The sequence below is a fragment of the Trichosurus vulpecula genome, chromosome 9 (assembly GCF_011100635.1).
Source record: "Trichosurus vulpecula isolate mTriVul1 chromosome 9, mTriVul1.pri, whole genome shotgun sequence".
In the NCBI taxonomy this organism is placed as follows: Eukaryota; Metazoa; Chordata; class Mammalia; order Diprotodontia; family Phalangeridae; genus Trichosurus; species Trichosurus vulpecula.
Genome location: NC_050581.1, coordinates 74023805 through 74041115, shown reverse-complemented (window position 1 = coordinate 74041115; position 17311 = coordinate 74023805).

Here is a 17311-nt window from a genome sequence, read left to right as displayed (position 1 = left end):
TCCTATGAATATTTTGGTGCATATGGAACATTTCTTTCTGTCTTTGACCTCATCGGCGCATATGCTTAACAGTGGGACCTCTGGGTCAAAGGGTATGAGCATTTTAGTCACCTTTTAAAGTATAAATCCAAATTGCTTTCCAGAATGGTTAGATCAATTCACTGTTCCATCAATAGTGTATTAGTCTGTCTTTCTACAAACCCTCCGACATTGACTTTCCCTGTCTTTTGTCATCTTTGCCATTTGCTGGGTTAAAGTCAAAGTTCTTTTGATTCGCATTTCTCTTATTTGTGATTCAGGGCGATCTTTCCTGTGGTTGTTAATAGTTTGCAATTATTCTTTGCAACAGCTTGTTCATTTCCTTCAATCACTTCGATCATTGCTCCACACTGGAATGACTCTTGGTCTTATATTTTGCTTACAGGTTTTCCAATGATGGATTATATGGTAAGAGCTGATTACTTCCTCATCCTTTCCAAATCAGATCTTGAAACATTACATTAATTCCCCACCATGGGTCAGTTGGACTCTTCAGATGGCCCCTAACAAGTATATTTTACATCTTTTGCAATAGTGTTTCTAGACTATTCTGTATCCCAAATACAACCTACATTCTCTTGCCTTTACACCTCTTCTCATACTCTTCCTTTTGCTTGCAATACTTTTGCTTTCAAACTTTTTCTATTGACATCTGTTTTGCCCTTTGGGACCCAGTACAAATGTTCCTTCATCCATGAAGTCTGCCCTGAAGTTCCCAGCTAGAGCTTGCCGCTCTCTCCACTAGTATCACTTAGCACTTTGTTTCCTCTTCTCTGAGGAAGAAAGCGTCTGAATTTTCACACTCAGCCTTCCATATTCTGGTCATCTATGCCAATTTCTTGTCTCTCCCCAGGGCAGGATCTAGGTCAGTTTTTCCTGTCTCTATTCTTGATTCTTCCAAGTCAGGGATTGTCCCTTACTCATCTTTGTCTCCCCTGAAGCATAGCCTATTAAGAGACCCTGCATATAATAGATTCTCAAGGAAAGGGTTTTTTCTTTCTTTCCTCATTAATGAATGAACAAACATAAATTTACCCTAAATGAGTTACCCATGTATGCCATGGGACAAAGAACTGTACCGGTAGAATTGGACCTCAGCGACCTTTATTTACAGAACAGGAAACTGAGAGCCAATGAGAGGAATAGAGCCAAATCTCATTCATAGAGAAATCCCAATTTGGAATATGGGCCAGTGCAAGCTTTTCTTTGTACCATTCTTGAATAAAGGATTTGCAGACCAATTAATAGTATGAGGGAGATTTAAAGATAATTGGTACTCATGTTACAAACACATCTAATCTAATCAGGACCAATCATATTGTCAACAGATATTTACAGAGTGACCTATAATGTATAGTGTCCTGAGGGACATTGTGTTAGTAATGGTGAAAATAACAATAATCCACACTTCTATAATGTTTTCAGGTTTAAAAAATACTTTTTAAAAACAATATCATGAGGTAGTTATGATAAATATTATTTATAGAAGAGAAAACTGAGTTTGAGAGAGGTAACTTGCCTAAGGATCTACAGTTCTTAAATACAATAGAACAAAGATGGAAGTCCAGGGCCAATGTTCTTTCTACTATACCAGACTGACGCTCTCATTAGTATATAGACTTCCATAGATCTGTGATCCTTTAGTGTGGGTACTTTCTCCATTAGTTCAAATTGTAACCTACCCACACCTTCTCATTCTGGGTGATTCCTATCCCCGAGAATCTACTCAAAGGAATGGTACCTTCTGGGTCTTCTCATTGTAACAAACATTCAAATCAGGGCTTATGTAATTCTGTGGCTATCAGTACAATCCTCAGGCTGTCCATTCAGACCCCTTCAATGTTGCTGTCAGTTCCCCACCTTCTTTTGAAGTCATGTCAACAAGCATTTATAAGTACCTACTATGTGCCAGGCATTCTGCTAAGTGGTACCCTTATACATAGATATCATTGATTTTATATCTATATCTATCTGTATATGTATGTGTACGTTATGTATGTATGTGTATTTATACACATACATAGGAATGTATAATATACTACAGATAAATGTTAATAAAATGTGTGTTTCTATGTGTACACATGTGTGTGCATGTGTATATATGTGTGTGTGTGTGTATAAAACCTGGCCTTTAAGCATTCTCAGTTTGTCTAACATGGAGCTTGCTATGTCTCCTACTATGTGAATATGGGTAGTCTCCTTAATGTGTTTGTACATTTGTGATTATCTTTTGAAGTTACTATTCTTTATAAAAGCTCCGCTGTGTTACATGTACCTACTTATAAGATCTCTCTTCATTTGGACTTTGCACAGGTCATTTTCCATCTTGGTGGTATACCTCCAGGGATCAACTGTCTATTTTTTTATAGATATTGATCATCATATGGTTGTTGAACTAAGTTATTGCTGTGTCTAAGAATCACTGAATACAAGGAATTTTGTAATCCAATGTGCATTTTAGATTATGGTTGAAGAGCTTTCAAGATTGTATGTTGTTTTACCAAGTGGAGTATTTTTTTTTTTTTTGTAATTTACAAATAATATATATTCTAACTCTCAGTCTATGACCATATGCTTCCTGGTATAGCTAGGAAAATATGGTTTGCTTCATAGAGAATCACCAATGAAAATCTTTGTGTTTCTTCCTCTGGAACTAATTATGTAAAGTGGTAATGGAAGATTATGAGCAGTATGTATTTACAAGGGGCAGGTAGGTGGTGCAGTGGATAGAGTACTAGGCCTGGAGTCAGGAAGACTCATCTTCCAGAGTTCAAATCTGGCCTCAGACACTTATCTGTGTGACTCTGGGCAAGTCACTTAAACCTGCTTGCCCCACTTTCCTTATCTGTAAAATAAGCTGGAGAAAGAAATAGCAAGCCAAGCCACTCTAATATCTTTGCCAAGAAAATCTCAAATTGGACTCAATAACAACAATAATGTATTTACAAGATGGTGAAAAATCAGTAAAGAAGAAAGAAAATCTGTAAACAGTTTGGTAGGAGACCCAACGAAGCCAGATCAGTCTTAGAGCATTTAAATGTGGCTTTGGAGCAGTAGCGGGATTCAGCCTGTTCAGTCCAGTTAAGTAGAATTGGTACCTAATTTTAGGTTGAATTCTGCCAATTGGTTGTTAGGAGGGGTGGGGCCTGCGCCCACCACATCAGCGGTGAGGGCAGTGCCTCTGCTTGGTTCCCTGGAGAACTGGTTGTTAATTCATTTGAATCCCACCACTGATTTGGAGTCAAGAAACCTGGATTCAAAACACAACCCTAGTATTTCTTATAAGTGTGATCTTTAGTAAGTCATTGGGTCCTAGTTTCCTCATGTGCAAAATGCGGAGGCTGGACTAGATCACCCCTGACATCCTTTCCAACTATAAATTAATGATCCTATGAAGCTTTAAAAATGACAATGAATAGATGTGGGATGAAAGAACACTTCTGTAATGCTCTAGTTTTATAGTTGCCACTTGCTATTGTGGGGGAAAACAATCAAAAAGACATATGTCTACTTTCACATGTCAAGGTACTACTTGATAAATGCTACTATATTTGAGAATTATCAAACAGCACTTCTATAAGAATTTAAAATTTATATTTGTCTCATTTATATTTGCCTCTCTCAATGGTTTCTGAAAAACTTGGGAAGACTTGAATGAACTGATGCAAAGTAAATTCAGCAGAACTAGGAGAACAATCTACACAGTAACAGCAATATTGCAAAGATAATCAACTTTGAAAGATTCTGATCATTACAATTACCACCTACAGTTCCAAAGGACTCATGATAAAGCATATTATCCACCTCCAGGTAGGGAGCTGATGGAGTCAGTGCTGATTGAATGCTTCAAAATTGTTCTTTCTTTCTTTCCTTCCTTCCTTCCTTCCCTCCTTCCTTCCTTCCTTCCTTCCTTCCTTCCTTCCTTCCTTCCTTCCTTCCTTCCTTCCTTCTTTCCTTCCTTCCTTCTTTCCTTCCTTTCTTTTTCTTTCTGACATGGCTAAGGCAGAAATATGTTTTTGCATAATTATACATATTTGTAATGGGTTTTGTTTTTTCTTGTCTTCTCAATGGGCAGGAGGAGAGGGCAAGAGGGGAAATTTGGAACTAAAAATAAAATTGAATTTTTTAAAAAGAGTAAAAATAGTATTTACTCCCCTCCATTACACATTAATTCAACATTAATTTATTTGGTACTTAGGCTTTACAAAGCTCTGTTTAGAGCTTTGGGGGTTATAAAGATAAATGAGGCATGGCCCCAGCCTTCAAGGAACTTAGTATGTAGTAGAGGGATAAGATATATGCATAGATAAATATAATATAGTCTAGAATGTAAGTGCATAAGAGGAATGAAGCTTTCTAGGAATTAGTGAAGTTTGGGTTTAAAGTAGTGTTGAGCATCCCAAATATCACAGAGATTTAAAGCTGAAAGGAACCCTCCATTCCTGACCTATAAGGCAAGGGAAGGCCAGAGAAGGGAAGGCTCTTGCCAAGATCTTGCCGGTTGCAAGTAGCAGCATCAGATTTCATGCTGTATCTTCCAGTTCTAGGGTCAGTGCTCTTGTTCCCATACCATCCTATGTCCACAATAGTAGGATCTCTCACGAGCCACCCTTGGTTATACATCCATAACATTCCTGTTTCCCTCTGTCCTGCTGACCCATCCAGGAAAACAGCCTCAAGAGTCTCATTAGCAGCAGCTACTGCAGACAGAATGCACTCAGGCCTTGCTACTCAGCTTCTGCCATTGGAGAAGGAGGCTGTCTTGTCTAGGGGCCCTCCCCACCAGGACAGCGCTCTGAAGAGGATTTGGGGAACACCCTTACCTCCCTGACCACTCCTCAGCAGTCCTGGCAAAACCAGGACTCTGCAGACGTCACTGAGGATTTATTAAGAATATGCCTTAATTCATATTGTGTTTTCATATGTGAGCTGCTTCAAGTCCTTTTGAAGGTAGGAAAGGCATAAATCTTAAAAGTGAAACAAAGACTTTATTAAGTAATTACTCTGTGCCAAACTCTGTGCCTGCCTCTGGAGAAGAAGTAGATCTAGGCCTTGACCTTGGGGCTTTTACAGCCTTGGGGACACAGTAGAGAAGGAAGCTCAAGCCATGACCTCAGGCAGCTCACAGTCTGGGCAGATACAAAGGAAGAACGCTTTGGGGTTCTGCCCTTAGGGATCTCCCAGTCTAGATGAAGAGGAAAGACACATGAAAAATGACAATAACCCCTGAAAAGTGCTATTAAAAACATATAATCAAATGCTGAATCATATGATGATAACTAAGTGCTGAAGGATTTCAGAAGGGGGGAAGAATCAGAGTGATCAGGAGGGGAACCCTGGAGGAGGTAGGTGGAGACAGGACATGATTGGAGTCTTGAAGCATAACAGTAGAATTTGAATCACTGAACCATATAATGTCAGAACTTCAAGGGAGACGAGAGCTGTAGTCCAACTGCCTCATTTTACAGATACTGAAATTGAGTCTCGGAGGAGTTAAGTGACTTATTCAGGATCACACAGTTTGTGGTAGGGCGAGGACTAGAACCCACATTTGGATGGCTAGAGCAGGCATTGCAGGAAAGATGAGCAGTATGAGATAAGGTGGGGGATAGGGTATTTGGGGAGTAGGTTAGGTGAGAGAGGCTAGCTAGATGTCTAAAGACCCTTCTGGCTCTGCTATGCTATCTGAATGGATCAAAAAAACCTCTAACTTCTAGGAGGCTAAAGGAGGAAGAATGCTTGGCACCTAGTCAGGACTCAATAAATAGCTTTGTAATGGGAGGGTAAGATTTTCCTGGGATGTCAAGAAATGAAGAATGGTGTTGTTTGAATAGAGCAGGGAGCATCCCGAAGAAAGGCCCATGGATTTGATTGAAATGTTATTTCTCTGGCCACTAAGTCTGGGGCACATTATTTTCATGGATTGTCTGGATCTTATCAAAGCTATCAAAATACTGGCTCAGTTGGTAAAGGGGAGGGCCCATCAAATGTCTTTGATTATTCTTGGGATATCTGTAGGAGCTATATTTCAACAAGCAGTTAAGGGAGTGGCTCGTTGGGCATCGGCTGCATCAGAGCACTGGGCTGGCAGTCAGGAGACTTGAGTACTACTCTCTGCTTGGCTCTTAATTTACTGTGCACTCTTGGACAAGTTCCTTCCCCTCTCTGGGTCTTAGTTTACTCCTGTGCACCTAATCCCTTGCAAAGTTGTTGCCTCCCCCTCCCCCATCTTTTTTTTGATAGTACAAATGTTAATATTTTACAGATAAAGAAAGGAAGACTTGGAAAGCCAAAAGCATCTCCACATTAATAGTAAGTGGCAGAGTTGACAGTTGAAACTATTATTTCTGACTCCAAGATAAATTTTCTTCCACTCAACATTTAGTCATCTGACCATAAATGGATCACAGCAGATGCTATTGGGGTCGCTACTATGTTATTATCTTGTGATCTAGTGATTTACTCAACCCAGGGGAAATCTATGATTCAACAGAAGGTAAAAATGTAGCACCCTTTCCAGGCTTTAGCATCCATTCCCACAAAATATATAAATTAGCAAGCATTTATTAAGTGATTATCATGTGCCAGGCACTGTGCTCTTCCACTTTTCATGGTGAAATTGTTCCATTTCTATCCCCTTTCTCCTCCTTCCAGATTCAATCTAAGCCTTGAGAAACCCTAGCATGATGAAAACAATAAGAGGAAGTAAAATCCATACCAACTGGCTGGCAGTTGTTGGAGTACACCAACCTTCCGGCTCCATCTGACCTCATTCCTTAGCCAATCCCTCAGAACAAAGTAAGGATAATAGGAAAGATTGTTCTCTGGGTGGGCCAGGCCTGATTCTGCCCTGTTTGACTATACCTGGGGCAGACAAGAGTGGTCTAAGCTTGGGACTGACAAGATGTGTGATGCTGAGCAAATCTCTTGCCTTCTCTGGGCTGTACTCTTTACTGTAAATAAGAGAATTGGACCAGAAGGTTTCTAAAGTCCCTTTGGGGCCTAACCTTCCATGTACTCTAAGTTTCTAAATGCTTTCATCACTGGGCTTCCTGGGAGAAGTTCCCATGCAAGTTTGTCTCACTGTGTTGATTCTGTATCAGTGATTTCTACTCCTTTACCTCTAAGTTGCAGTATTGAGTTTAAAAATCTAACAACCTACAAATATGAGCGGGTACAATGAAGGCTTGCTCTGAACCAGCAAGCAACTTTCCAAATGATCTTCCTCCATGCCAGAATTTCTACCATTAGAGCCACAATCCTTGGGATTCCAAGTGATTCCTAGCGAGCGCAAACACCCCTTGTAGGGGAAAATTGTCTAGTTTGGGAGTGACACGAAGGAGGTGCTGGAGTTGGGAGTATGTCTAGGCTGTCACCATCATGAAAAAAAGAAAGGTGGAGGCCAAGCAATCGCATGAGACAGACTATGTTTAAGATAAAATCTGTGGCTGATTCCTTCTTAATGTTTTCCCTTTTTTGGGTATTTTATCTTAGTTTGCATAGACCTCTCTCACTCCCTAGCCCCTGGCTTTTAATGGTGCCTAGGAATTCCTTCATGATACTTGCCTAGTCTTATGCAGTGCCAAGCCTTTATAAATATGATATCACGGATTTGTTTCCTTAACGGCATTCATCAACCTGAGAATTCACGTTTGGCTGGGCATAACGTTCTATTGACTCTCCATGATGATCATTGGCAGCATTCCCTCTTTTCCCAAGTGAATCTTCTCTCTTGGGTTCTGTTAATTGACAGACAGCATGGTCCCATGAAAAGAGTAGTTGATTTGGAGTCAGAAGATCTGGGTTCAAATCATAGTTTTTGGGCCTCAATAATAATCTCTAAGGTCTCTTCCAGTTCCAGATCTATGATCCTATGACAATGCTTTCCCCACAACACCCAGGGGAGGTAAGTGCTGTAAATGAAATTGTTCCCGTTTTACATATGGAAAGACTAAGGTTCTAAGAAATCGAGTGATTTACAGGCTAGTAAGAAACAGAGCTGTGATGTGAATTAAGCTCATGGGACTCAGCTGACAGCAGAACATGGCTGATTAATTGATTTTCCCCTTAGCCAGTTGATGAAATTACAGAAATTACAGAAGATAAGGGCAAGTAACAGAGTCAGGATGTTAAAGAAGTGCTTAATTTTTTTTAACCTTTTATGCTGTATAAAGATCTTTAATCAAGCTTGAAGGAATTAGAGGACAGCTTGCCATTGGTTTGTTAAAGATTGTCTGTGTTGTTCAATGTCCTTTCAAAATTTAGAAACATTCTAAGGGGTGAGTTGAGGCAGGAAACAACTCTGTTGAGTGTGAACTCTGGCAGTGGAGAAGAGAGCCAGTTATGGAAGAAGAATTCAGATCTTTAGAGAGAATCTATTCTTACCTCTGGTCTGGGGAAGAGGTTCATCTCCTCCCTCTCTCATTAGTCGTGATGTCTTGCAGAAGAAGAGCTAGGGATCACCAAACCCATCAGAGAGTCAATTAAGGCAGGATAGGATTATGAGGAGTGGGACTTTTGGCTATCAAGAAGCAGACCACTGCTAGTTGTCTAGAGTTGGACTGTGAAAGGGAACAGGCCCATAGTTTTCATCTCAGAGAACTTCCCAGCAGACATTATGCCTAGTGGAAGTAGGACGGGGAGCATTGTAAGAAAGGAAAGGACATCAGGACCCTGCAGGGCTGAAGTTGTCAGGTGCCTTGGGTGCCTGCTTTCCCAAGGATGTGCCTTTCTACTGTTATACTCTGTGTACACCCACTCTTCCCACTGAGACTGTGCATAGATGTGGAAGGGTATACCCAAGTTAATTAGTTAATTAAGCATGCCATAATTAATCAATTAATCATGGATGTTTTTTATCAACTCCTCCCCCTCTTATGGGAGCACATGACTCACTCGTACAAAGAGTAACTGCCTCTCCTGTACTCATCACAGGGCTGTCATCATCCATCTCCATCACTTCCCCTCTCCAACTGCAAAATACTCAGCTGTTTTTACCTCAGATGAAGATATTCATAATTCCAGTCCTGTTCTCCCCCCAGAGCAAAGGACAACCATCAGCCCTGCCTCCCAACTGAACCTTTCCCTAGGTCCATCTTCCCTGTACCAAAAGGGCTCCACTTCATTTAGCTTCGCTTAACAATCGTGGACACCAATCCTCTCTCCCCAATCTGGAGGATGCTCAAGGCAAAAATCCAAGTCTTGGAAGAAGGCCTTGGAAGAAAGGCGTTGTAGAAAGGCAGCCCTATTGAAGGATGAGAGAACGCTTTACAGTAGGATGAATTAGACAGAATGGGCATGGAATTTGCTAACCAGAGAGAGTTGGAGGCTGCCCCCTTGCTAGGGGTCATCTAGTTCAACCTATTCATTTTACAGATGAAGAAACTGAGTCCCAAAGAGAAGTAACTTTCCCAAGGTCATACAGGTAGTAAGCAGAGTTTGGATTCAAACCCATGACCTTTGGGTCCAGATTCAAGGCTATCATCACTACCCACCAAGCAGGCTTCTTCTGTGTTGACTGCCTTGCTAAGTTTCCTCTTTCCTGACTTTTCTTTTGGCCTATAGGAGAAGGAACCAGCTAATCATCTCGTTTGAGGGCTTTGGAAGTGAAATACTTCACATGAGTATTAATTATTAGATGAACAGTCAATTATGGGCTAATTGAGATTAGAAACATAGATTCAGGGACACCTTTTCTAGGAAGGTTGCATAGGCCCATAAAACTTAACAGCACACAGGCATGAGGGTTAAGGGCCAAGAAGGGAAGAGTTACAGCTTGTCCTCACACAGATATCAGGCCAATGCCTATGAAGGACCCAAAAATGTAGCAGGAAAAGGAGGACTGCCTGGCAACATTTAGCTTCATGCCATGATTGAATGAGAAGAGGGGCCCAGGGCTGGGTCTTGGTTCTGCCCCTGAGGCATCATGGGAATTTGGGCAGTTGAGATTGTTTCATTCTTTGTATTTGTGTCCCCAGTGCCTGTGCTAGGAGCATAGTAGGTCCTTAAGACTTATGAGCTATTGATTGTTTAGAGTCTCTTTCTCTCCATGGGTCTCAGTTTCATCCTCAGTAAAATGAGGGATCGTAGATTTAGAACAGAAAGAGGCCTTAGGGAACATCTAGTTGAACCCCCTGATTCTACAGAGGAGAAAATGAAGCCCTGGAAACATAAACGAGTTAGCTCAGGGAGAAGAGGGGTCAGGCTCGGTGATTTCTGAGGTCTCTTACCCCTCAAAATCTTACAATCCTGTAAAATCAGGCCTTTAACAATATTACAGACTGGACACTTCACAGATATCTCTGATCATGCCATCCCCCAGACCTGCAATAGGCTCTGCTTCCTCTGTTACCATCTATTAAATTCCCTCCTTTTAAGAACCAGTTAAGGTGCTGCTTCTGTCTCACTGATTCCTCCTCCCAGCTAAAAATGATCAATTTTTACAGCATTAGACCTCTCCTTTGCATTTGTGGGAAGAGGGGAAGATAAGCATCTATGTAGTGCCTACTATAGGGAAGGCTAGGTGGTGTGGTAGTGTGCCAGGCCTGGAGTCAGGAAGACTCTTTTTCCTGAGTTCAAATCTAGCCTCAAATACTTTTTAGCTGGTGTGAACCTGGGCAAGTCACTTAACCCTGCTTGCCTTTGTTTCCTCATCTGTAAAATAAGCTGGAGAAGAAAATGGCAAACCACTGTACTATCTTTGCTAAGAAAACCTCAAATGGGATCATAGAGTTGGATGGGATCAAAATGATGGAACTGAGTGCCTACTTAAGTTGTGCTAAGGTTTTTTTTTTAAATAAGCATTATCTCAAATCTCAATATTTGTGTATACCTTATCTCTCTTGTAAGAATAAGCAGAATGATATAGTGGGGAGATCACTAGACTTGGAATTAGAATAGATGTAGGTTCAAATCGCACCTTGGACACTTTCTAGCAGCAGGACCTTAGGCAAGTTAACTTAAGTACTCTAAGCCTCAGTTTCCCTAAAAGGTTGGTTTTAGCATCTACAATCTTTACCTTACAGAGGCGTTATGAGGATCAAACAGAAGACTGTGTATGTTACATTTTGGGTATGTGTATAAGCATATACATATACATATACCTATGTATACATATAATTTGGGTATAAAGCTTACTTTGTAAACCTTAAAACTTAGTAATAAAGTTTAGGTATTATTGGATTAAGAGAGGCAACCAGGTACAGTAGATAGTGGGCTGGCCTCAGTCAGGAGGTCTTAGGTTCAAGTCCTTTGATACATGCCAGTTGTATGACCCTGGGCAAGTCATTTAACCTCTAAGTAGCCCTGGCAGTTTTCTAATGCTCGAAATAGCAGAGAAGTTGCCCTTGATAGAGCAGCTTACTATTTGCCAATGAAATCACAAATCTGGACCAAAAAGCAAAGAACAGTAAAATTGGGTTTTGAAGTTCTTTACAGAATGGTCTATCTGTGCATCCTCAGTGACTAGCCCAGCACCTTTGCCAGCTGTTGTTGGTGAATAAGTATTTGTTGAATCAATGAAGACTGCTTTGATGGAGCTGTAGTTTCATCGGCATGTATCTCCTGCTGTGGATTGTAAGCCTCCTCTACTACCTCCCCTCCATGTGGCCATTGTCCCTGTTTTTCCATAGCCCCTCCATAGGGGCTCTACCCAGCACTCTGGGGGCTTTCCTTTGGTTCCTTTTGTATGTCATAGACGTCAGGAGATTGGGCCACAGAAGGCCTGGGAGGGAGACATTTAGCTCTGATGCTGCTGTTTGCAGAGCAGAGAGAAGTGGGACTTAGCAGATCTCAGCCTCGGGAGTGGGGGAGTGGCTGATGGCCCCAATATTACTGCCTGATTTTTCGGGGGTGACAGATAGCAGGAAGGGTGAAGGTATATTAATGGTTTGGTAGTTGGCAATGGAGTTTAGCCCTTTCGTTTTTACAAATGGAACAACTGAGGCTCTGGATGGCTGGATGGGAATGATTTGGTCATCTTCATATAGTTTTGCTCAGCTGCTTCCCTAATGATACCTTCTCACTTAGCCACCCCCATGTTAATTTGTCTCAAATTATAAAGCCACTGAATATCCAAAATGAATCATTTCCATCCAAAGTGAATTCTTTCCATTCCTATTTCTTGTAGGGCAGAAGAACTAGAGGAAGGGGACCTGAAGTCAAGGGAAAGATAGCAGATGGAGTATTAATTTAAAGCAAGGAATGGACAGTTTCTATTTGCATTTCTTAAAATGTGATCTATGAAACCACCCTAATGAATGTAGACATTTGCCTCTGTGGTTTCTGTGCCCTTCAGGACCTGCCTGATTAGGGATGCAAATGAGGCCTGAAAATAAGAAGCTGTCTTCATTCCACCCCCACATTGGGGGAGGGAGGGTAAGGAAGGGGCCCCATCTTGAACAGGAAGGTGCTCTGCCTTCCTGACTGGGATCTCACCCAGGGGATCTCCTCTTCTTTTACCTAGAAGGGTAAAGGAATTGTAGCCCAGACCCCCTTTACTGCTGGGATGCTTCAGGATGACAATGATTCTTTTGGAATCTGAGAAGTTCAGCTGTGCATCTGCTGGGAAATTTGGGCTTGCCATTCTCATGGGATCTCAGGACCAGAACTCCCTCCAATAAGACTGGGGAAGTATGAGTAGTATGACAGGGCCTCAGGCTGGGAATCAGGAAACAAGAGTTCAAGTCTCATCTCTCCTACTTACTCATGTGACCTTGGGAAAATTCTTTTCTTTCTCTGGGCCTCAGTTTCTCTATCTGTAAAATGGGGATAATAACTGTCCCCCTCTAATTTCCTTTGAGGTCTTGTGAGCATCAAAAGAAATCTTGGATGTAGAAGTACTTGAAGAACTAATAAGAATAGAAATATTGTATTTATATGGCACTTTATGGACAGGATCTTTTTTGATGGTCACAATAATCCAGGAAGGGAAGAATAATGGAAGTCATTATCTCAATTTTGACAGTTGAAGAAACCAAGGCACAGTGAGGGGTGTTGCAATATCCAAAGTCATACAACACCTTAGTGGCAGAATTGAGACTAGAACTCAGGTCTTTTGGCTCTCAATATCCTCATTTCCACTATATACGAGGAATTTTTACTAAATCAGGAGGGCAACAGAGCAGATCTCTTAAAGAGCTCAGACCACGGGAGAGAAGGTCCCACTCTAGGCTTTTCTTGTTCTCTCCGCATTGTGTCAATGAGGAATCTGAGACCAGATTTATATGAGAGGGGCTGGAGAGGGTGGGGAGGGATTGGGAGGCAGGCTTCAAGAGCAGGGCACTAAAGGAGCTAGTTGTTCAGTTGTTTCAGTTGTATCTAACTCTTTGCGACCCTATTTGAGCTTTTATTGGCAAAGACACTGGAGTAGTTTGCTATTTCCTTCCCCAGCTCATTTTTACACATGAGGAAATTTAGGCAAACAGGGTTAAGTGACTTGCCTAGGGTCACACAGCTAGGAAGCATCAGAGGCTGGATTTGAACTCCTGAAGATGAGTCTCCCTGACTGCAGGCCTGGAACTCTATCCATTGTTCCACCCACCAGCCCAAGAGGAAGTAAGGGAGAGGGAAAAAGTCTCTGAATATGGATTCTGGATCTCCTCCATAATCTACACTGAGGAAACATGGGAATCAATAATCCTCAGAACCTTCTGCTCCAACCCTTCTAGTTCCTGGTCCTCAGTTTCCTTATCTGTAAAATGAGGAATTTGACCTAGATGGCCTCTGAGGTCCTTTCTAGCTTTAGATTTTCTATTCCATAGTCCTTTCCAAAAAACAGAAAATCCTTTGAAAATGGCCATCAGAACTGAATCATTGCATGTTAGTAATGGAAGGGGATTTACTGATCATCTAGTCTAATCCCTTCACTATGCTGACATTACACAGTGGGCTGGTGGTAGACCTGGGATTTGAACTCAGCACTTCCAACTTCAAGTCCTGAGCTCTTTCTCCTGTATCAGTGTTATCTCTCTGTTTTCCCCCCTAATATCTTTGCAGCAAACTCAACAATAAGGACGGTAGAAAATGAAGATGTAGGAAATCTTTTGGTTGTTTCCATTTGGCATCCTCTCTCCTACACCAGGGTGGAAGCTGTGCAAGCAAATGATAACAGCTTGAACCCAAGAAAGAATTATGGAGAGAGAAGTATACCAAGTAATGGTAAGAATTCAGACGTTCTCTTGAGTCTTTGGCTCAAATGCAGACAGGTTTGGTGAAAGGGGAGGTCAGAGAGACAGATGGATTGCCAAGGTTTATCTGAGCATGCCTCACTCTGTGGCTCCCATCCCCTCTTCTCTGAAAAGAGCAAACTGACAAGGAGTCAGGTGTAACAACAATGCTACCTGCAGCTACTGGGGGAAAAGTCAGCATCCTGAACTTCAGAGAAAATACAAACAGAAATTATATAAACAGAGCAATAAAAACAGCAAAGACCAACAGACAGGTCTCCAACTGGCTGACCAAAAGCAATACATACATAATTACCAGAGAGAGAGGAGCACCAACATCTGAGTTTTTCAAAGCTGGGGCAGGGCGGGGGGCTCCTTAAAGGTTACCCACAGTCTCATCTGGCTATATCACACAAACACACTTCCCATGAGTGAGCCCCAAAGCAAAATGCTAACCTCAGATGATACATACACTTCTTCAGGGTCAGAGGGTATCACAACCCTCATGACCCAGGCTCATGTGACTCAAACTCATGTCATTTAAGCAGGTCATATGGGCCTATTAATGGATGGAAAAGATCTTCCCATTAAGCAAAAAGCATATTAACAATACATCAGATTACCAGACTTCTCATGCAGCTTCTGCTCTTTGCTATGTGACCTTGGGCAAGTTACTACTCCTCTAGGGTCTGTAGTTTTCTCTCTTGTAAAATTAAAAGATGATAGATGATCTCTAAAGTCTCTTCCAATTCTGACATTCTGGAGCAGAGGTTGTAAAAAATAAGAAATTCCATAAAAAGTAGTTAATTCTTTCCCATTCCTCTCTCCTCCCCCATTAAGTGATCAAAGCCCTTTGTCCTTCATGATGCAGGGAACTTTTTAATTATGAAGACTTCCCATTACTATGGCGTGTTCAGGCTTACAGACCAATTTCCCCCTAAGAACTCTGTGAAGTAGGCAACATCAATATTGTTATCTTCATTTCACAGATGAGATTTTACAGATAAGGTTCAGAGAGGTTATAAATGGCTTATTCAGTTTGTAATGGGGATAAGCTAGATGCATTCCCAATAAGATCAGGGGTGAAACAAGGATGTCCATTATCACCCTTACTATTCAATTTGGTACTAGAAATGTTAGCTGTAGCATTAAGAGAAGAAAAAGAAATCGAAGGAATTAGAATAGGCAAAGAAGAAAGTAAATTATTACTTTTTGCAGATGATATGATTATTTACTTAGAGAATCCTAGAGAATCAAGTAAAAAACTACTTGAAATAATAAACAACTTTAGCAAAGTTGCAGGATATGAAATAAACCCACATAAATCCTCGGCATTCCTATACATTACTAACAAAGTGCAACAGCAAGATATAGAAAGAGAAACTCCATTCAAAGTTACTGTAGACACTATAAAATATTTGGGAGTCTATCTGCCAAGACAAACCCAGGGCCTATATGAACATAATTATGAAACACTTCTCAGGTGAATAAAGTCAGATCTAAGTAAATGGAAAAAGATCAGTTGCTCATGGTTGGCCAAGTTAATATAATAAAAATGACAATTTTACCTAAATTAAACTATCTATTCAGTGCCATACCAATTGAACTACCAAAAATTTATTTTACAGAGCTGGATAAAATAATAACAAAATTCATCTGGAAGAACAAGTGGTCTAGAATATCTAGGGTATTAATGAAAAGAAATGCTAGGGAAGGTGGCCTAGCTATACCAGATATCCAACTGTACTATAAAGCAGCAGTCATCAAAACTACCTGGTACTGGCTAAGAAACAGAGTCGTGGATCAGTGGAATAGGATAGGTACACAAGATGGAAAAGTCAACGACTACAGCAATTTACCCTTTGATAAACCCAAAGAGGCCAGCTTCTGGGCTAATAATTCACTATTTCACAAAAACTGCTGGGAAAACTGGAAAATGGTAGGGCAGAAACTGGGCATAGACCAATGTCTTACACCGTATACCAAAATAAAGTCAAAATGGGTTCATAATTTAGGAATAAAGGCTGATGCTATAAGCATTTTGGGAGAGCAAGGAATAGTTTACCTATCAGATTTATGGAAAAGAAAAGAATTCATGACACAACAAGAGATGGAGAGCATTACAAAATGCAAAATGGATAATTTTGATTATGTTAAATTGAAATGTTTTTGTATAAATAAAGCCAATGCAACAAAGATTAGGAGGAAAGCAGAAAATTGGGAGAAAATCTTTACAACCAGGGAACTGAGCCAAATTTATAGGAATACAAGTCATTCCCCAATTGAGAAATGGTCAAAGGATATGAACAGGCAGTTTTCAGAGGAAGAAATTAAAGATATCTATAGGCATATGAAAAATGCTCAAAATCACTACTGATTAGAGAAATGCAAATCAAAAAAAATTATGTAGAACTGAGTGTTGTAAACTAAAAATAAAAAATCTCAAAAAAATACAAGGATCAGACCAATAATAAAAAACTCATCATTAAAAAAATAAATGGCTTATTTAGGGTTACACAGTAAATAGCAAAACCAAAAGTCGGAAATGAGCCTTCCTAATCCAGGCCTACCAATTCTTCCATGCTGCTGTCCTGGTTCTTGGGGCAGTTAGGTGGCACAGTGGATTGAGTGCTTGGCCTGGAGTCAGTAAGACTCATCTTCACTGAGTTGAAATGTGGTCTCAGACTCTTACTAGCTGTGTGACCCTGGGCAAGTCACTTTACCCCGTGTGCCTCCATTTCCTCATCTGTAGCAAGAGCTGGAGAAGGAAATGGCAGATCACTCTAGTATCTTGGTCAAGAAAACTACAAATGGGGTTGTGAAGAGTGAGGCATGACGGAAATGCCTCAACAACACTGGTTCTGCTAATGTGGTTTGAAGCCTGCTGTTTACTTAGGCGATTCTGCACTTTGCTTGCCATTTGGCTACTTCCTGGAATATAGTGACTAACTTCTCGACAATCTCTCTTTAAAGGTGTAATTGGCAAATAAATAAACAATACATAAATACATACATATATAAATAAATAAGTAAATAAATAAAGTAAAAAACTTGGTGAAAGAAAATGCAACATTGACATTAGTGCTTTGGGAGAGCAGGGCTTTTAC